The sequence below is a fragment of the Gallus gallus genome, chromosome 1, assembly GCF_016699485.2.
Source record: "Gallus gallus isolate bGalGal1 chromosome 1, bGalGal1.mat.broiler.GRCg7b, whole genome shotgun sequence".
NCBI classification, from domain to species: domain Eukaryota; kingdom Metazoa; phylum Chordata; class Aves; order Galliformes; family Phasianidae; genus Gallus; species Gallus gallus.
Window position 1 is genome coordinate 55,263,307 of NC_052532.1, and position 15,220 is coordinate 55,278,526.

Consider the following 15,220-nt stretch of genomic DNA (forward strand, 5'->3'; position numbering starts at 1 on the left):
TCTTATGAGAAAATACAAAGACTAATCTGTTGTCACTGTCAATTTTAACAGTCTCTAAAGTCTATTGTGCCAATTGCATGAGTCAAATAACTACCTGATACTGAATAAGACATCAGAAAAGAACTGTCTATGAGAAATTATTCATTAGTTTGAGGGAGGAGAATTTGGAGGCATGATGCATAGTTCAAACCAGTACTGAGAAGCGCCACCAGAACTATCTTAGCTTGTGCCTGAGATGTATTTCACAATACAACACAGATAGCAGGATGATTTCTCCCATCAAACAGAAAACACAAAAGGTACTGAAGTTAGGGATATTTATTTATTGAAGGTGATTTTCTAACAACATTCGTCAACAAGGGAGCTGAGAAAAACTGATCAAGGCTAAGCCAGCTCATACTTCAGAAATGTTAGCTGTTTTTCAAGTTAGATTAATAACAGTTCAATAGTTGAGGCAGTAGGTGAAGAAAGGGAAGATTCTGGTTCTACAAAACAGAAAAGATAACCTCTAACAAATAGGGCACAAGATTTTATGTCCTTCATCTCAGCAAAATAATACCAGTCTTCTGGTTGACAGGTAAAGTAGTCAGGAAGACTTAATCTGCTCAAATGACACAAAAGGAGAGAATTGTGTTGAAAGAGTAAGACATACCTATCCAAGCATATAAGCCAACTAAAAGCATCATTTTTTATGACAAACCTAAAAGCAAAGTGGTATGCTGAGAAGCATCATGGATACTATTGTTTGAAGCCCAGTTATTCAAAAACAGTAGTTGGAAGCAGTCATATAGGAGAAGACAAATTATGTGATTAGTAACAGATAAACCTGATGGGGATAGGTCTTACAGGTTTTGGAAGATTGCATTTCACTTCTAATGTGTTCTGTAAATGCTACAGAGGAAAACCATTTTGGATGGTGGTGACATTTACATCCAATATCCTACTTGTTATTAGAAACTCATGGGCAACTGAGCGGACTCTCCAGCATTTCTGGTTAGCGTACTAATTAGTTAAGCTAACAGAATCAAGATAGGTGGTCTCCATAACACACTACCACGCTTCTCAAAAATACAGGACAAAAATATGACTATTAAAAGTAGAAAGGACAACTGTGTTACCAAAAGTGTCTTTCATCCTGCAGATCATTTTCTCAGTCCACATAGATAATAAATAAAACTTCAGAAATCTCTGAAAGAAATGACTTTTTTCTTAAAACAGAAATTTCTGCATGGGATATCAAGTAACTCAGTAATGTCCATTATCAATTACTCACCATAATGGGCCTCATTATGATAGATAAGGAACAGCTAATGGCTTTTATAAAAATTGAAAAAATGCCTAATGAAATGAGGTTTGATTTATTAAGTGCAAACAGGATATGCCACCAACCTGAAATATCTCGAGGATCTTTTCCAATTATTGAAAGTTAGAGGAATGGCTGAGATTATAGTTGGGAACATGCATTTAACAGAGAAGTGATAAAATTACTTGGAATTTTTCAGGAATATCTTGCTGGATGCCCAAGAGGCCAAGATTCTCAGATTCAAAAATTGACACTTGAGACAAGAATTTGTCTTTCTAGGTGGAAGCAATGACAGAAATGATGTATTTGCACCTACATACATATGCAAGCATAAAAAACACATATATGCACGCATATATGGAGAGAGAATTAAAAACCGGTGAATGATAATAAAATACAAAGGAAAATAAGTAGGTAATGAAGTCAACAAGTCAAACAAATGCATTATAAAACAAAAGCATATTTTTCAGGAAGACATTGAACTGTTTGACCTCCTGAGATCCCCTTCAGCCTGAATTATCTTATGATCCTATAATTTTTTATTTCTCTACAAAGGCTTTAGTATCTTTGCACATAATTCAATCAGAATCAAACATCTTGCTCTCAACAATTTGCCCTGTCAAAATCCATCCCTCATCCTGTAAGACTGCCCTTTTTTGTCTTAGTCACCAAAAAAAGCCACACACAAAGTGTGCCATGTCAATACAATGCTCTAAGGCTTTTGTCCAAAGACCATTCCCCTTCATAAGCACAACAGGACACAAACTTTAGCACCTGATGTTGTTGTAGGGATGGACTATAGGCAACAGATAACTGTGTTGTATCTTTACAGAAAATCAAGAACCAACAGACTTACTTTCCTTAGTACCTCACACTGCATTGATGAAGATTTCCTACTGGCAGCCATTTCTCTCTCCTTGATGCCTTACCTTCTCACTAATGCAGGTAGGAAACAGTCTCAGAAGTCTTTCCCTGAAGCCTTGCTGCAGCACTCAAGGCTTGAGAGTGCTGAGGATCATGGGAAGAAGACAGAGAAACAGCAGACCGCACAGAAGTTCTTGGACCACCTAAACACTTGCCCAGAGACCTGAGAGCAGGAAGCTGCAGGGAAATGCCTCCTGTGGCATACCTCCAAAATCCTGTTCCCCAGCTGAAGCAGGTCAGCCAGCTGCAGGAGTCACCAGAGGAGAAAAGTCAGTTAAACCATGACAAAGATCTTCATCTCTCTGACAGGAATGGTGTTTATATTCAGTCCTCAGAAACACTTTTTAGGCATCCAGATTGGCTCAGGAAAGCAAGACATGTCAGCAGACTTCACACAGCAGGGCATCTGCTGGGACCTCTCCAGCACAAGTGTATAATAATTGCTAGGTTGTTTTTTCTTTTTTTCCCCTTTCTTATTTATTCAGCCCCTAATTGGCCATGCTACTTTAATAAGGAATTTCTGAGTGGTGGGCATATTGGATCCACCACTTCTATTGTGGATTAATCATAGAACCATAGAATGATAGAATTGTTGAAGTTTGAAGGCATGTTTAAAGATCATCTAGTCCAACTGCCCTGTAATTAACAGGAACACATAGAGCTAGATCAGGGTGTTCAGAGCCCCTTCAGCCTGACCTTGGATGTCTGCAGGGACGAGGCATCCACCACCTCTCTAGGCAACCTGTTCCAGTGTTTCATTTAACTTAACAGACAGTTCAGCACAGCACAGCCATTCACCTACTCCTCCTCTCTCCTCCCCCAGTCCTACTGGGGAGAGAAACAGGGGGGAAAAAGTAGAACTAGTTTGGCATAACTATTTACTACAGCATAAAAGGAAGAGAGAGATAATGGCAGTGATAATATACATAAGTTTATATACGTATAAAATAAGTTATGCACAACACAGTTGCTCATTACCCATCTACCGATGCCCAGCTTGTTCCTGAGCAGCATCAGCTTCCTTCTGGCCAACTCTTCCCAGTTTTTTAGTTTTTGCAGGATGTTGTGTGGTATGGAATATTCCTTTGGCCAGTTTAGGTCATTTGTCCCGGTTCTGTCCCCCTCACAGCTTCTTGTGCACCCCTAGCCTTCTCACTGTCAGCAGAGTACAAGAAGCTGAAACATCCTTGGCTCTGTGCAGCACTTCTCAGTGACTAAACATCACTGTGCTATCAGCATTACTTCTCTCCTGAAGCCAAAACATAGCATCATACCAGACACTATGAAAAAAAAAATCAGCCTTGTCCCAGTTGAAACCAGAACAACTTCCCTTCCTGTCTCATTTACTATCCACTCCCCCACCCCAAAATCTCCCTTCCTATTCATATCCTGATTAGTTTTGGGTCATGTTGGTCCTCTCAGGGAATAAGAATTTGTTGTTGTTTGAACACTTTTGCTGAACCATTTCTGCTGAGCTGCAGGTGTTCCTCCCACTCAGATTTTTGGCTATTGTTTAAAGATTTGTGCCTGGGCCACGGGCTGTTGAATAGTGGTCCGTCTCTGACTTTGCTGGGGAATAGGCATGCAGAGATCTTGGCTGCTGAATGCACTGTGAGTGGGAGGATGGAGGTAGTGCTGAGACTGAAGAGTACCAGCTGTGAGGACCTTTAATGCAGGGTATGCAAGCCATGGAGTGTTAATTATCCCATCATTAGTTTGGAAGCATGTAGCAGCTCTAGGAATAGGTGCTTCAGCCAAAAGCATAAGTGCAGGACAGGTTAATGATTTTACTGAATTAAAAAAGGGGAACAAGACAGAAAACTTTGTTTCAATGAGGGCAGGTTTCTTTTTGAAGGCACCTTTCCACTCCACAGGGACTAATCAGATCACTCTGTCCAGCTATCTTTTACAGTCTCACTCAAAGTCATGCAAAGCTATTTCCTTGCCTTTATACCTCTCCTGCCATATCCTAGTGAAAAGAAAGGCAAACAGTGCTCCACTCACCATCTCGCTTGCTTCCCTGGTAAGCACCACTTGATGTTCTGCAGCTTGTCTACTCTTTTTTTTCTTCCCCAGTTAATATTCAGGCCTCAGCCTGCAACGTTTTCTGGGCCTGCTGAGACAGTAGTCACAGTCACACACCAGTTTGCATGAAGGATCATAAATGGCTATATTGACTGCTGTTTGTCAGGACAAACAGAATCCCTGAGGATGCTTGCTCAAAAGGAATAGTCACTGGAGTGAAACCAGGGAGAGAACAGTTGAGGGGAGAGGAGAGCTAAAGAGGGAGAGATGTGCTATGCAATTCCTTTCCATTCATTCTGTCATTTGTCACAGCAGTTGGCTCCTGAACATGTGGTATGGCCATGTCAATCAGCAGTGAAGGTACAAATAGTGTCCCAGATGTAAGTACCATTCTGAAAGCTCTGCCTACTCACACCTGCTATGAAGAGTTATGTATACAGCTGCCAAAGAAACCCACACCCAGTCCTCACAGAGGTTGCATAGGGCACAGCAAGTACCTGTTATCTGTAGGGTGGTGGATATGTTTTGTGTGCTTTGCAAAACATAAACCCATTCCAGTTCAAAGTAAACAGGTTAAGAATACAAACCACACATGAGCTACATGGTTATCTGCTTACAGACTCAGGATCCAATAGTACAGGGGGTATGCTGTGTTTCCAGTACTGCACAGGTACCCAAATGCCAGGAATTTTCCTTTCCCTGCTCTGGAAGGAAGTCCTGGCATCCCTTTCCAGTGACGAAAGTTGAAGCACTGATTTGTGGCAGGTTTAGCTTCTTTATAGTCAGACTTTTTTCCCCTGTTGGTCATCCCATGTCTGAGGATGATGCAGTCATACCATTCTGTGTCCAATGTCCATAATCTTTGAACACAATGCAAATTAATCATGGAAACAAAGACTCCCAGAAAATAATGTCTATCTTCTTTCTCAGAAAAAAAAAATAAAATAAAATAAAAAAAATCCCAAAAGTTTTTGAGTCAGTTTGTATGATCTTTTGGATTAGCTGTTGCACTTGAAGGATTGGCACACCATCCCCTTACACTTCTCCCAATTAGTGCAAATTACCAGACATTGATTCAGAAAAGGTTTCAAGCAGCAGACACCAAAACATCAGCTTAAAATGAACAAGAGTAAAAGTAAAGTTGCTTATGTATGCCAAGATTTATGAGTTATATGAGGACAAAGGCAGTGACTACCAACATCTTCATGAAAGAGACAGCATGGTGTTTACTAGAGTGTCTCACTGAAAGGTCCACAGTTCAGAAGGCAACAGTTCTGCGACAGTTTCCTTTCAGACTGCTCTGAGTTGCATGCTTCTGGTCCAGGGAACCTGGCTAGTCTTGTTTAAAGTGAGATCTTGTATACGTGGATAATAAATAAGTTTATGTAAGTTAGGTCCTTGGCACCAACTGCTTTGCTCTGCTGATCTACTCATGTAGCAGTGTATACTTGGTAAAAAAGAGTGCCTGTGTACCTTGCAATCTAGTAGCTCCTGGATTTGCTACAGTCTCTACTTTCCATAGCTGTAAACCAGGACCTCGGTTTTTTTGTCTAGTTTTCATTGTTAGCAAAATATTAAGTACTGAAAATGCCTATTCAAGATAATAGGATTGTGAAACAATAGTTTTTAAAAATATGGGTTGCCCTGTTCATTTAAAGCAGTTGACACAGAAACTCAAAGGTGATCATTTGAATGGCAATATTAAAAAAATCTCCCTGCTATTTGTCAGAGACAGTGAAGCAATGTTCTCATCATAGAAATCCAAAATGCCTTTTATTTGGGTATGCAAAACCCAATGTTCTCTAATCCACACTTTCAAATAGTTAAAATATCCAGCTTTTGTTCTATTTCTTAATATGTTTGCCATTCTGACTGCACATGTTTAGCCTCCTCTGCTCACCGTGAACATCCTTCCTCCCTTCTTCCTCACCTATGATGTTTCAGGAACTGAAACAAGCATATGAAGAATTTAGAAGGGCTGTGGACCTACAGCAGTTAAGGGAGGAAAATGGTGAGATACCTAATCTGGTACTACCTAGCCCAGGATCAACTGCAGTGCAGCACAGTCCTACACAGAGGCAAGAATAGCCATATTTGCACTGTTCAATGTATTTATAGATATTGATTTCAAGCTAGCATGGAAACCGCTAAACCGCTATTTTGGGGAGTAAAAACACTGTTAATCATGCTGTGTTTTGGAAACAACTGCACAGGGAATTTGTTCAAGTAATTTTCTCAAAGTGACTGAAGATGATTCAAGGAGTTTTAATGGTCCATTTGTTCACTGAGCAGACATGGCATGCTTAAGACATAGGGATTATTCATAAAATGTGTGTGAAAATATGTTAACAAAACTGTACTGAGGATGGGCAAATTAAGATTACTCAGAGAAATGCAAGTTGGTCAAAGCTGAACAGATTTTCAAGGTAATGTAAAAGGCCCATGTCTAAAACAGAGGCAACCCCTTTAGCACATAATAAGTCTCTCCTCCAAAGGATGGACTTGTGGTCATTGTCATGGTAGCAAGTGTAAGACAAGCATGTGTAAATCACATTTTGAGAAAATGAAACTTAAACAAACAAATCTAATCCCAGTCAGACAATGAAATCCCAACCCAAACAGTTTACATTTAGCAAAGGTATAAATGCTTTAATAAACAATCCTGTAATGAAAAATGTTGGAATTTTCTTACAATACCTCTAACACACCAAAAGGTCTTAAGGTGTCTCTAATTTCAATGTCTGTTGCACATAAATAAGTGATAACAATTTCTCTGGCTCTGTGCAAAACACAAAGAATTTCTTTATCATGTCTTGAATCACAGCACAGAATTTTAACATTCTAATTGCATCCTACTATCTGTCATATCTGGTGTACAAATTTAGGTCAAAGAGAACAACTGACTCCAAAAGAATAGACAGCATTTGCAGACTGTGTGGCAGAAAAGAGTAATAAAGGTGAAAGCAATGTGAAATTAGAGTTGGACTAGAAGGCAGTGTATCCCTAAGGGACAACAGAGCAGGTGAAAATATGGGGTAAAATAGGAAGATTATTTAGGCTGATATATCTTCCTGTGCACCTCTAGAATGCATCTTTGGCCCTTACTTTTTAATTGACTGAACAGCTTTTTTATGTATGAGAGAATAGAAGTTACACAGCAGTTTTCCTTTGGGATGTGCTAACTTGAAGATGGATGTAATGTTTTTCTTAAATAGAAGGAGGAGAAAGGATGAGAGTTCTATTGACATTAATTTTCCCTAGAGTATTGTGTTTGTGAACTTGCAATTTAGTTACAAAGTAACATTAGATTATTACAGAATTAATCAATTCATAAATAAAAAAGACTTCTCATGGTTCCCATCAAGACTTACAACTCAGAAAAATTAAAGAAATACAATTTAAATCCTGCATAGTTATAAATAAGACATAAGTAAAATGAACTTTCGGTGTGGTTTTAAGAAATGGAACCAACTGATGCTCATAAATACCAATGTGAGAAGCTTCGCAGCCGAAGTACACTGCAGCAAAAATTTCTGAGTACGGAAGGCTTGAGTCATTAAACCATATATTAGAGGGTGGGATAGTCTCTGAAAACTAGTTTGAAGCTTGAAATAATACTAGAACGAATTGTTAACCTGAGATCTGATTTCATACTTTCCCTTTAGTGTTATACTAAAGACAGGAGTTATCTTGAATACAGTGAAGCTTAGTTGATCTACATCATATAAATTTACATTTAAAGCTAAAAAAGTGAGTAATCAAGTTAATGTACATTCCTAGGATCAAAGGTATAAATAACGGATATATCTGGTGTATAAGACAGACTAGTCATTACAAGGGAAATGTACCTAAATTTCATGTCAAAGATCAAGAGGGATTTTTTTCAAAATTGATGAATAAATAATCAATCCTGAAAGCAAGAATCAATTTCTCAATTCTAGATGATGTCTAAAACAGGTATTTTCTGTTTGAAGTACAAGGTTGACTACAATTCATATGCTTTAAAGAACATTTATGTACAGAACACAGTCAACATTTTTTTGGATGTAATGTGCCTTTGCTATTGCCAGTGAATTACTATTTCAGCTGAGAATTTTCTTGTAATAGTCTAGTATGTATTTAAATGCTTTGAATTCAGAAAATATGGTAATATCTATCTGTGGATCTCTATCAAAATAGAGACAGAATATAGGAAAAGAGCTGTAGGTTTGACACTTGCAGGTACTTGGTGCTTCAGTCATAGATGAGGTACAAGAACTCCAAAAGGGTACTGTTATATTTGAAATCAAAAGTATAAAAATGCCATTTCAAATGTTCTACTAAATGTACTGTTATAATTATAGTTCTATAGTATTTTACTGAATTATAGAGCCAGTGTATATTCCACGTGCTCATACTATTCTCTTTTTCAAATACAAAGAAAAAAAAGAAGAGATCATACTTCGAAGTTTTTGAGGTAGAGTTAATTTCTTTAGAATTTGACAGGATGCTCTGTAGATTTTTGCTGGTGCTGCACTTCAGCAGCGGAAGCAAAAAAAAAAAAAAAGATTTTTCAACAGTTTAGTGGAAAATCAATTATAAATTATGTGAGGTACCTCCGGAATTTTCCACAGAAATGGGAACACATCCATTCATTTTCTGTAAAACAAAATGGCAAAGTTCCCTGCAAATTTCTTCCAATTTTTCACCTCGATTTTTAGCTGGACTCAATGATGTTCTTGTTATATTTGGGCTTAAGACATCTTTTTACAAGACAGTTTTGTTTGTTTTTCATGTGATGTTTTCTCATTTCACTTAGATGGCAATTTTACTTGAGTAACTCCCATGAAATCTAGCAAATTCAGTCTTTTGAAGTCAGGTTAAACATTGCAGTGAATACCACATGGAGATTTTGGGTATCTAGACAACACAGCTTGTTTGAATATTTTTTCGAACAGGAGAAAAAAAATTCAGACTCCATGCAGGGTTGAGTGTTTTTTGGTTTTGGTTTGGTTTGGTTTGTTTTTTATCACAGTGTGATGGAGACCTGTAACACTGAAAATGGCAGATGAGAACACTATTTTTCAAATTGCCAGAGAATAGAAAAATATCTAGAAACACAGAAAAAATTTATGTTCCTTGTCTGCCTAAAGAAATTGAATCCATTCGGATAATCTACCTATTAAAATTCATAGCCCGTTTTCAAATAAATAAAAGTCTTTTTTTAACTGTAATTGGAATCCATACAATGCAAACTAAAAATGATCTGCAAATGCAAACCGATACCTCATATTTATAGCCCTGGTCTTGAAGAAATTGAACTCTGGCTCCATCAGCCTAGAATTACCTCTGCATGCACTGAAGTGGCAATTTTTTGAACAGGAAAAGTTCAATATAAGAGGGAATTACAGCACCCATTCACAAGTTATATGAATGTATACTAGATATATTCCTGGTACAGACTATATATATCCCTTATATGGATGCATTCTAGAGAAACATCTATAATGGATATAGTGACTATGTCTTCATTCTTGTAAGCTGCTCACTATCACAGTAAAAAGAAAAAAACAAAACAAAACAAAACAGGAAGCTACTTCAAGATCAGGAAAAGAAAGCTGATCTTGGAATCAAGTTTAAAAGAAATTAAGAACTTTCTGATTAAAAATAAGTTTATGTTTTTAACTTTTAGGGGAAAAAAAAGATTATTAAAAGCCCTATTCCTTTCACACATAAATATTTTAGATCATCTTGAGTGCAATCACTCAGCATGCACAGAACAGACATCAGGTTCAGCCATCGTGGGTTCATGGTCAAGGTCCACCTTGACCAACCTCATCTCCTTCTATGACCAGGTGGCCCACCTGGTAGATGGGGAAAAGGCTGTTAATGTAGTCTACCTCGACTTCAGGAAAGCCTTTAACTGTTTCCCACAGAGAAGTGTTTTCCTAGAGAAGTGGCAGCCCTTGCCTTGAGCAGGTACGTTCTTTGCTGGGTGAAGAATTAACTGGCTGTAGGGCCAAGTGGTGAATATAGTTAAATCCAGCTGACGACAGATCACAAGTGGGGTTCCCCAGCGATTGAGACTGGGACCTGTCCTGTTTAATATCTTTAAATATCTTTATGGATCATTTGGATGTGGGAATTGAGCGCACCCTCACTAAGTCTGCAGATGACACCAAGTTGGCAGGAAGTGTCACTCTACTTGTGGGTAGGAAAGCACTATAAGGGGATCTGAACAAGCTGGATAGCAGGTCTGAGGCCACTTAAGGCACAACTTAAGTTGTGCCAGGGAAAGTTCAGATTGGATATTAGGAAGAATTTATTATCAGAAAGAGTTGTGACACACAGGAACAGACTGCCAAGGGAGGTGGGGAAGTCACTGTCCATGGAGGTGTTTAAGGAACGAGTAGATGTAATACTTAGGGACGTAGTTTAGTGGGCATTATTAGTGGTAGATGTATGATTGGACTAGATGATCTTAGAGGTCTATTCCAACCTTAATGATTCTATGAGAGCATTTAAAATACATAATACAAACAAATTAGAGCCCTTTCTTTCCCTCTCTGCCGCAAGTCATGTAGTTTCAGTCCTTCTACGTGACAGACAAGAAATGAAGAAAACTCAGCTTAATAGAAATACCAAATTGTTCTATATTTTGAAAATGAAATTCTTGTAATAAAAGGACATTAGCTTCCAACACTACCTGAAGGAAGGAATTGTCCTAATACTTTAGAAAACTGATTGATTCTCAAAATCATTGGAAAATAAGTCTGTTTACTAGGACATTAATACATTCTGATCTTCATGGATGGTTGTCCACTCTTGCAGTTCAAAGTCTTTGAGAACTGAAGAGAATATGAACTGTCAAAATGAGTTCATTCTCTCTGCTAGCAAAAGTTAGAAGGCTCCTCTGGCTTTGTTTATATTTATCATGCTCCTTCCAGGCTTCCAGAGCTTGGGAGCTGAGTATACCCAGAAGAATATTCCCCTTTCATGTTGCTAAATTGAGACCTTCATCATCTCATACTAACATTCACTTTGTTACAGAATCTCAGAATAACAGAGTTGTAGGGATTGGAAGGGAATCATCTAGTCCAATTCCCTGCTAAAGCACATTCCCTAAAATAAGTTGCAAAGGAAAACATTCAGGAAGATTTTGGATATCTCCAGAGGAGACATCCACAGCCTCTCTGTGCAACTTGTTCCAGTATTCTGACACCCTCAAAGTAAAGAATTTTTTTCTCATGTTCATATGGAACATTCTGTGTTCCAGTTTGTACCCATTACCCATTTTCACATCAGTGGGCATCACTGAAAAGAGCCCTGCCCCACTCACTTGACAGTCACACTGTAGATATTCATATGTTGACAGGATCTTCCCTCATTCTTCTCTTTCCCAAGCTGAATAATCCTAGGGCTCTCCACCTTCTTCATAAGGGAGATGCTCCAGGCCACTCATTATCTCTGTGGCTCACTGCTGGGCTCTTTCTAGAAGTTCCCTGTCTTTCTTAAACCGAGGAGTCCAGGACTGGACACAGCATTCCAGATGTGGCCTCAGCAGGGCATAGGAGAGAGGGAGGATCACCTCTCTCAACCTGCTGGCCATGCTCTTTGTAATGCACCCAAGGATGCCATTGGCCTTCTGGACCACAGGGGCACACTGTTGGCTCATGGCCAAACTGTTGCCCAGCAGAACAACCAGGTCTTTCTCTGCAGAGCTCCTTTCCAGCAGGTCAGCCCCTCACCTGTACCAATGCATGTGGTTTTTCCTCCCCAGATGTAGGACTCTGCACTTGCCCTGGTTGAATCTCATCAGGTTTCTCTCTGCCTCACTCTCCAGCCTACCCAGGTCTCACTGAATGGCAGCACAGCCTTCTCTCAGCTTTGTATCATCAGCAAATTTGCTGGAAGTGTATTCCACCCTTTCATCCAAGTCATTGATGAAGATGAACCCAGTACTGACCCCTGGGGAACACTGATAGCTACAGGCCCTCAATTAGGCTCTGCACTATACAACCCTCTGAGCTCTGCCAGTCAGCCAGTTCTCAATCTACCTCACTGTCCACTCATCTTTTCCACACTTCTTAGGCTTACCTACAGTGATGTTACGGGAGACACTGTAATAAGTCTTGCTGAAGTCAAAAAAGACAACATCCACTGCTCCCCCTCATCTACCCAGACAGTCATGGTATTATAGAAGGCTACCAGATTGGTCAAGTATGATTTCTACTCCATGAATCCATCTTGACTGCTCCTAATACCATTCTTTTCTTCCACAATAACTTCTTTTTCTTCCACAGCTATGGCCTACTAAAAAATTAATTTTATCCAAACTACTTGCTTCTATTGTCTATGTATAATTAGGATTCACAGACAGGAGTATTCAGAAAGAGATCAATTTCAGCCTGGGATGGAAGCCTCCAATGGCAAAGATGAAAATAGAGACTGGACATGAAAGTCTGAAATAAAGCCCAACCCAAATGTTATGCCCAGGGTCTGTGTCAAAGTGAGCAGATGGGCATTATTCATAGAAAGAAGGTAAAATGAATTCAAAGGGAAAAGATGAAGAGTCTTCATTTATCTATTCTAGATTTAAGGTAACATCTGAACACTGATAGAAAGATCTGGAAGGTATAGTAATTAAAGTCAGTTGTTACGTATGTTTTAAAGTATCTAGCTGGAGTGTGACCTTAATACTCTGGCACAATAATTATTTTCATTTGAGAAGTATTTGGGAATATTTTAATAATTATCACTGTCCTCCAAACTTTAACTACTACAAACAAGTTTTCTCTGCCAGCTCCTTTCTATTGATGTCTCATGCACAGCCATTTTTAAGACCTGGAAAATTAGTTCATGTGGCTTTCATGAAAAAATGTTTTGGTTCTCTGCTAGGCAACAATATATATAGTTTCTCTTAATGTTTTTCCTTAATCACTGCAACTGGCAAATCTCCTGTGTCCTACTACTGAAACTGTGTCATTAATCTGGAAAAGGTCAACCACAGAGTAAAAATTTAAATTGAGTTAAGCACGGTTCAAACATTCTATAAAAACTGGGAGGCATATGCAGAACATTGAAGGTCTATTTAACTTTTGTTTTATCTCTCCTCTTTACAAAATCTTTGGGGCTTCATGTGTCCCAGAGTGCCTTTTTTACAGTTTCTGTGTTTAATGAACCTCTAATTCATTTGTATATCTTTCAGTTGTCCTGTTTAAGTCCTAAATGTTGAAATGCCACTTTTTTTGTTGTTGTTGTTGTTTTGTTTTGTACAGAACCCTTTATTCTCTCTCTATACAGAAGGAGACTGAGAATGCAGGTCTTTTAGATGATCTCTGCAAATATGACTTCAGGAACAAATCTCTCTCCATGCTCCCTTTGGGACAACGATAGGTCTGATAAGTGCATAGCCATCTGTCACAGTCTTAGTTATCACCTACTTAGACCAGTAAGAGCTAAAGAGAAAGCAATTCATAAAGGAAAGCATTATATGAAAATCTTGATTATCAGGCAGGCAACAACCATCTATGTGAGGAACTCGCATGGAAAGATTGGAGAGCCTGATTAAACTACTTTACATCATGTCACCCGTCTTTTTCTAACACAGACTCTTGTCCTGTTCTGGAATATACAATGTCACCTTTTCATCTGAAGGGTTTCATAAAAGAGTGCTTTATGTTTATAATCTACCAGACCTCTTTAATCTAATCAAATAAGTGTGTTATTTCTCAGACTGAATCTTCCAAAGACTCCAAATCACCCTTGCCAATTGAGGTTAATGGCCCTGATGGTCTCCTTGAGTCCTTGAACTTTCCCCATTCCCCAGTAACCTTAGGATCACCAGAAGAATCTTTATCACCTTTTTGTACACAGAAACACAGCTCCTAGAAACCTTTTAGAGATATCAGATAAGATTTACAGCAATACTGTGATGTTCTGCATATGCTATGCTCCCAAAGAACTCTGAAATATGTTTTTTTGTTTTCATTCTCCCATATGCCAAGCCCTATACACTATAAGACAGTGACATATGCTAGAAAATCTTCATTATTAGAAGAATGTTAGTTAAATTACTTAATTAATACGTCAAATTTCAGTAAATATTAGCAATTACAATTGCATTTTTTTTCCTGCAAGACTTAAGTTTGCAATTCACAAATGCCTAAACATAAGTAAACATTTAGGATATGATCAGTTTCTTAAATATTATCAATAACAAATAATTAGGAATTTTGCCATAGCATCCTTAGTTATTACTTAGTTAATGCAATCTCTAGATTTTGTACAGCTGCGTATTTTCAAATAATGGAACTAATATCACAATCGCCTCAAATCCATTGAAACCAAGAGAATTTATACAAAGACTGAATTACTAATTTATTTCTAAAGCTCAAGAACACACTTGCTTTGTTTCCAAGTGGAATGCGTGTTACAGATGACATTTGACCAGCTCAAATAAGACTGAAATTGCTTCAGTTCCTTGTGGTAGAAAAGCTACTCTCTCGTTCATGTAACAATGATCATATTTGCTCGATAATCCACAGTTTATAAAATACTGTTTGCTCTCTGCTTTAAAAGAGACAGATGATTCTAGCATATCCCCAGATACACAGTAGGTACAATACCCATCATTTCGATGCTGATACAATGTCAGCGTTTACATAATAGCGAAATGAAGCTTAACAGTATTCTTTTGAAAAATCTAGTAGGCAGAAACACTTCCAAGTACTGCAGTCTACTACCTACATTTTCTTCTACATCTTCACAGGACCAAATTCTTTCAGTTAGTTGCCAGGCTCAAGCTGAATATAGTTTTGTTCAGGACTAGATAATAAAATCAGAAGTGGTTCTCAAGATAAATGTCTACCATTCCTTCCAGGTGTCATACTGTTTGACACTTGTTTCACCAATCATCTCCTTTGTCTTCTTCTGTTCCTGTAATCTCAGACTTGTTAGTTGGAGACCATAATTTCCACCACACCAGAA

At 38.3% G+C, this 15,220-nt stretch overlaps 1 long non-coding RNA gene across 1 annotated transcript in view; it reads right to left on the bottom strand.

Moving 5' to 3' along the window:
- Positions 1 to 303: 303 nt before the first annotated feature.
- Positions 304 to 15,220, bottom strand: part of LOC121109115 — a 77,617-nt gene continuing 62,700 nt past the window's right edge. Inside the window, exons 3-4 of the long non-coding RNA XR_005844038.2 lie at positions 4,232 to 4,340; positions 304 to 2,471 (exon numbers count right to left, since the gene is read on the bottom strand). This is a non-coding gene — a long non-coding RNA (uncharacterized LOC121109115). The remainder of the gene's footprint in view (positions 2,472 to 4,231; positions 4,341 to 15,220) is intronic.